Genomic DNA, 7,558 nt, shown 5'->3' on the forward strand with positions numbered 1-7,558 from the left:
CTCACCTGTTAGGGATGATTCGTGACATGTCAAGGAGGATATAAAATGCCCAATGGGCATTTTGTAAAGGGGTTAGAGAAGGTTGGATGGATTTAATTCCACGAAGAATGAGAACATCTTGTGAATAGCAATTTGAAGACCATTTTCTGGTTTCTTTTCTCAGACTTCAATTTTTGTTTGAGAATTGTAAATAATGGCTTAAATATTTGAATGCCAGTGTGGATAGGGTAGATGTTACTTTTTTGTGTTTTGTGAGTTCCAATTTTGAAGTCGTGCCAAGCTCGGCTCTGTAGATAAAGTTGTCTTTCTGTTTTTGGTTTTTTGTTGGTGACAAGTAGTTATAAATATGTCTCTATCTTGATTCTCCATCGTGGGATCCACATGACCATTGGAGGTTGTCAAGAAGAGCCAATCATGTACAATAGAGTTCTATATGTAGCAGACCAAGGAATGGCGTCGACCGTTTCAACAGACTAGCCCTAGGTGAGCTTGATGATAGCCCTACTAGGTATCAATGACCAAGAGGAATCACTTGTCGAGTAGACCAGAGTCTAGGCTATTAGCCTTAGACCAGAGGAAGATGGGATCAATAGGAGAAAAGATCCAAGCTTGAGAGGAAAATGACTTAGGAGAAGTCGAAGTATAGCTAATAGTAGAGCAAACCCTGCAAGGTGTCTGGTTAGATTCAATGGAATAGTGAGTTGGTGGATTTACGAAAGTGAATTCACAAGAGCAGAGTAACAAACCTCGGTAGTGAGGAGCTAGAGTGGTTTAGGGGAATAGAGAGGAGCATTCCCGGGTTAGGCTAGGAAAAAGGCCTTGGTGTGAGTCAAGCTGACTCAAGCAATCTAGGGTCCTCCCTATCATGCATAGAGAGTCATGGTATCATAAATGTTAGTACTGTCCCAATTGGCCACCACAAGGAAGAGCCAAACATTCCCGCCACCCTTCCCAAAAAAACTTATTGTGAAAACCAAGGATATGGGAAGATATCCTCCCTGCCACCCCATACTACCACCAAAACCAAGCCAACCACCTTCATTAAATCGCACATTCCATCAACTCCAACGGGTATATGAAATAGTTGCATTGATTTGACTCACAAGGGTCATTAATGCACCGATATCCTTATATCTCCAATACTTAAATCTAAAGCTTCATTCACACACCTGTCCGCTTTCATGTTGCCACTTCGATAGACATGAGAGATCTTAAAGTCTATGAAGGAAGAGATTTTCAACTTGATGTCCTCTATATCCTGATTAACCTTCCAACATTGCGTGACTCCATGAATAATGGCATTAATAATCATTTGGGAATCACCTTCCAAGTGTAGCTTATCAACACCTATGTTCTTCATCAATTGTATTGCAAGTAAAGCTGCCTTCACTTCAGCCTCATTGTTCGTACTGGATGGAAGGCGTTTCCACCCTACCGCCACTCGTTGACCTTAACTATTCTTAGCCACACATCCTGCACTCAAAGGCCCCGAGTTATCTCTAGATGCACCATCAAAGTTAAATTTGATCCAACCTGGTTCGGGGGGAAACCACTCAACATCACGCGAAACTTGATTACTCGGATCAACCCGAACAAGCCTCTTAACAAGCAGTAACTTTAAGAGAGGCCATTAAGATTGCATTATAATGTCTCATGCAATGTAAGGATGCTTACTAATGTCAACTTGACAAGCAGTCGAATTCACTAACTCCGAGATCGACCACTCTATACGATGCCATAAACGGAAATAACATTCTTCAACTCCCTGAAAGATGCGTCTATTGCGCTCCTTCCATACTTCCCATAGAATTGTAGAAGGGATTACGTCTCAAATGCAAGAGTAAATTGATTTTGTCTTGCCTCGACTCCAAATTTGAAGCCAAGATTTGATATCATTCTGCAACGGGGTATACCATTCCATTTTACTCAAAAATTTCTCCCAGCAGCCTCTTGCACCCGCACAGTGGAGAAAGAGGTGATCAACTGTCTCCTCCTCCCTTTTATGAATAACACACCTATGCGGCCCCATAAAACCCAATTTATTCAGTCTGTCTCCTGTTAAGATCCTTCCCCTCATAGCTAACCACATAAAGGATCATGCCTTAGGAAAACACTTACTATTCCAACAGAGTTTCGTAGGCCATTCTTCCCTAATCAAATCATTCTTCAACAGATGATAACCCACTTTAACTAGATACTGCCCACTCTTAGATCCACACCATATAGTTAAGTATTCCTTACCTGATATATTAATAGGTATGTTATCCAACATAGCTCTCGGTTTAGCTTCTTGTTCTCTAGGGAGATTCAATTCCCCTATATTATGCCATCTCTAGCATTCAATTCCCTATATGATCACTTTCTCCATATAATCAATCACTCTACTGCCCCATTTTAATTCTGAAACTCTCTTGATCTCCCACCAATCCTTCTCATCTCCCAAAGTCGGGTGTCTATCCCAGGAATCAAACCAAAATAAATCTTTATGACCATTCCCGATCTTCCACAAAATGTGCTCCACTATGAGTTTCCTACATTCCAGTAGAAACTGCCAAATTGTCGAACCATTGCATGGACTGCCTCTTGTTGATCTAGATATTTATGCGCTAATATTTTCACCCATTTATGATTTAGTTTAGAGAACATTTTCCATACCAGCTTTGCTCCCATGGCTATATTCAAGTTGTTCCATTTTCTTAGGCCGCACCTCCATCCTTTTTCGCTTTACAAACCTTATCCCAAGATAAAAATGGAATTTTATCTTTCTCACCTATTCCATTCCAAAAAAAAATCTCATGAATCTCTCTATACTTTTTACCACTTTGAGGGGGATTTTAAAACACTGCATTACATATAGTGGTATAGCCGAAATTACTAATTTCAACATAATGATTCTCCCTGCTGAAGATAACCATTTCCCCTTCCAACTCTCCAATTTGCTTATACATTTAAATACCATATTGTCCCATAAAGAGGCTTTATTATCACCCCCAAACAAGGGTATCCCTCAAAATTTATTTCGAAAATTACCCTCATTGATTCCAACAATCTTAGCAATATCCCTTCATGTCCTAAGAGGAGTATTAAAACAATAAAGCTCATATTTGTGCTAGTCAACCGCCTGCCCCGAGACCTTATAATATGTATCCAAGATTGATTTGATGATTCTTGCTTCCCTCAATGATGCCTCCCCAAACAACAATGTATCATCTACAAATTGAGTATGTGTCACAACCTCCAATCCATTTGCAACCTTGATACCTTTCCAACATCCTTCATCCCTGCATTTGTTGATCATACATCCCAGTGCCTCAGCCATGATAATAAAGAGGAACGGAAACAGAGGATCTCCCTGATGAATTCCTCTTGAGGTGGTAAAAAACCTTGTGGCGAACCATTGACTAAAATCAAGCATCTCAAAGTTGAAATACAGCTATGGACCCATTCGATCCATTGTGGGTGAAAACCAAACTTCTTCAGCACTTGAATAAGATACAATCTATTTACATGGTCATAAGTCTTCCTTACCTTAATATTTATCATCATTCTCTCCACCTTAGCTATCCTAACAGAGTGTATAGCTGTGTGTGCAATAATGATTCCTTCAACAATAGAGTGATTAGGGGTAAAACCACTTTGCTCCTTTGAGATAATGACTTGTAAATAACCTGTTAGCCATCACATTTGTAATAATCTTATACACAGTATTGCAAAGTGAAATCGGCTGAACATCATCAAAAGAAAGGATCTCAGCCTCTTTTGGAATCATAGCTATGAAAGTATTGTTCAGCTCTTTGGACATGTATCTTTTCACTCTCAATTCTTCCACCATTGCTAGTAAATATTTCTTGACAATCTCCCAAAAATTTTGAAAGGAGAAGGGAGGGAAGCCATCCAAACCAAGTGCCTTGTCTGCACCCAAGGAGAAAACAACAGCCTTGACCTCCTCCATAGTAATATTATGCATCAACAAGGAGTTATGCTCCTCGGTTAAGGATTTGGGGATGCATTCCACACCCCAGTCAGCTACCCCATGAACATTATTATTGGTATCGTTCAATAACTCGGTAAAGATTGCAACCGCCTCCATGTTGATCTACTCAGGGGAGTGTAAGATTTGGCCATGTTTATTCGATATCCAATTAATACGATCATAGCTTCTCATAACTTTGACCGATTTATAGAGGAAACTTGTATTTTGGTCACCATCTTTAAGCTAGTTTTATTTGGATTTCTATCTCCACTAAATTTCTTCCCTAGTTAAGATCTCAGAAAGTTTCAAGTGAAGTTCCTTCTCCTGCTTATATTCAATGTTTGTCATACCATTGCACACTATCTTATTGTTTAACACCTCCAGAGCCGCCTCAATATTAAATTTTTTCTGAGAAAATCCTGCCAAAGTTTGTCCTATTCCATACTTTCAATCTTTCTTTGATATACCACAACTTATGAACTACAATGTAAGCCTTATAAGAGCTCGTTAGATTTGGTTCCTTCCACCATCGGTCAATGTTCTCATACAAACTTTCATCTCTGAGCCACATTTTCTCAAATTTGAAAGGGCATCTCACAAGGATCGAGTCACACTAAAAAATCACTGAAATAGGGAAATGATCGGATCCAGTGATAAGGCATACCAAGGATTCCCAAGTGACTAGTGAGTTGCTCCAATTTTCAAATAATAGGAACCTATCTAATTTTTGAGCAATACCTTTAACCCCTCCTTGACGGTTTGACCAAGTCAAGGATCCATTTTTTAACTCAATATCCATCAAACTATTATTAGAGATAAAATCATCAAAATATTTTTGAAGTTTGTTTGATCCACCGATCCCCCCAGTTTTCTCCGAAGGCTTTCTTAGAGCATTAAAATCTCCCCCAATAGCAACATAGCATTTATCGTGTTGAGATAAGAAAGAGGAAATTTGAAACCACACCTCATTTTTTCATTGACATCGCAAGGCCCATTAATGTTGATCAAAATGAATTTAGACTTGATTAGTAGAGAAATAATCTTGGTTGTAGTCCACCATTTTCCTTCCACAAGCGACACACCCTTTACAACACTGGGTCTCCATAGGGTTCAAAGGCCCCCTGAAGCTCCTTTAGCTGCCCTATATACACCCTCCCAATATTTCCAAGTCAACTTAAACCTCTCCAAATCTACCTCTTTAATTTTAGTCTCTTGTAGCATCAAAATTTCAAGTTTCGTCCACCAAACTTCATATTTGATCGGACGTATTTTGTAAAGGACGTTACATCCCCTGACATTCCAGGAGATGATCTTCATTGTTTCCCAGGAAGGAAGGGTTACCCCCTTCTTGTTACTTAACTTTCCTTGTGCCTTTGGGAAGTAGGGTTACCCCCTTCTTGTTACTTAACTTTCCTTGTCCCTTTCCACTTCCCACCTTGATTATAAGCTCCATGTTTGATTTTTCCCCCTCTTTTTCTTCTCTCCATTCAAAGGCCTCGAAACACGAGTCAAACTGAGATATGGTCCTTTTCTCCAAGATGTCTTCTTCATCCTCTTTGCTAAAAGGGTCCTCTTCTTCTGATTCTAAGTCAGCCTAACTAACAAAGAGGGAATGTTTTAGAGTTTCCCTTTTGTCCTCTTCCTCAGATTTCCTATTCCCTAGGGAGGCCAGGTTTCCCCCCTCATTAATCTTCCCGACTGATTCACCTCAAAGCCTCTTTGTCAGTGTCCTCTCATAGACCTTATGCGGGGACTCACTTACCAACTTAGTTTCAGTGAACCTGGAAGCCCCTGCAACAATGTCAGGAGTAGCACCCACTATCGAGCTATCTAGATGTAAAGCCATGTTGTTGGTATCTTCAAGGCAGCGAATATCCTCCTTTGTCATTGTTGTGATAAACTTGTGTTGTTTAATAGCTATCCCGAGGATCCCTTCTTTTCTATTATCCATCCTATCTGTATGATCTTCCTCCATGCTCACTTTATCTATGATGCTAGAGACTGGGAGCTCATTTACCCTGTTATAAAACTTCAGACTCTCTGAAAAGATATGAGGTTCATTCTTTGAAAAATCATTGATGCCTTGAGTCGGGCGTAGGTTCTCCCTTTCTGAAGCTTCAATGGAAGGTTTGGGTTCTGAGATTCCAACTTTTTGTTTGCCTTTACCCATCAGAGTGCAATCTTCCTCCAAGTGGTTGTTGCATTTACAGATTCTACACTTGTCAATGATGTTATCCACCTCTATCTTCTAAATCCAGATTCCTTCACTAGAGATGAGCTCTATCTCTTTTGGGAGTGGAGGGACTGGTCTCCACATAATGCAGATCATGTAAATGTTGGAGTCTATCGCATCTCTAACTTCATCTGATTTGATATATCTCCCAAGCTTATTGCCTATCACCTGGAGAGTGTATTCCTCCCAATATTCCCTACGAAGATTATACAACTTAATCCATAAAGGAATTTCTTCGATCTTGGTTGATAACAGATCGAAGTTAGGTTCCCAGTTTTTTATATATGCTCCCCGTCCTCCCATTAAATAAGGCCCTCCATTTAGGATTCTTTCTTTGGTTACTGAAACTTTGCATATGACCAAGAAAAAAAACATTCAATAATGATTTCGCAATATAACCATCGCCCCAGACCTCCTTGCATCACCTTATAACCTTTGGAAGAGTCGGCCAGTCTTCCACCCATTTTACAAAAAATCCCCTTTCTCTGAGTGTATTGACAACTAGTTTCAACTCCTCATCTTCAATATGCAATGATACCCTTCACCTTTGAGTAGGAATTATTTCCCCCTCCTTATCCATAGGTCTCCATACTCTCTTCGTGGATGGGTTTGTTCGATTTGCTTGTTTTTTACCAAAGTCCAGGGATTTCTTCCTTGCTACTGTCTCTCGAAGACTGTCGAACTTTTTCGGTCGCCTCCATCTACGCTCATTGAAGATTGAGCGTGGACGTTGATCCTCCCAAACCCTCTTGAGTGGGCGCCATGGGAGGGATCATCCCTTTTGACGACCTCGACCACGCGCATGGAAATATATCTGTTGCTGACCTCATCTCTCCATCTCAACACTCTGCTTTTCACTAATTACACACGATAAATTTTATTTTTCTTGTATATTGTTTGTATTGATATAATTTGTCATTATATCATATATATTAATATTAATATTTGAGTTAATTTGTTTATTTTTTATAATTATGAGTCGAATCAATCACGTATATGTATATATGAAGAATATACTAGTTAATAAATGATATTTTTTCAAAGAAGAGTTATTTATTAATATGAAGCATTATATGGATGTATGTATGTATGTATGTATGTATGTATTGATTGATTGATTGATTCAAATCATTGGTTGCATTTCCGTCCTTTCGTGTCTCCTTTGTTCTTGGACTCCTTAACCCCCCATCCTCTTATCTTTTTAAGTGGCATGGTCTACTAATAACCATTCATTTCTCTTCTGTTGATTCCTCCTTCAGAATGATGGATCATGGAGTTTGATTTGAAACATCAAGGAAAAAAATCACAAAACCAAAACCAAAATAAATACATATTAATGTCATGGACTATGG

The sequence above is a fragment of the Cryptomeria japonica genome, chromosome 3 (assembly GCF_030272615.1).
Source record: "Cryptomeria japonica chromosome 3, Sugi_1.0, whole genome shotgun sequence".
NCBI lineage: Eukaryota > Viridiplantae > Streptophyta > Pinopsida > Cupressales > Cupressaceae > Cryptomeria > Cryptomeria japonica.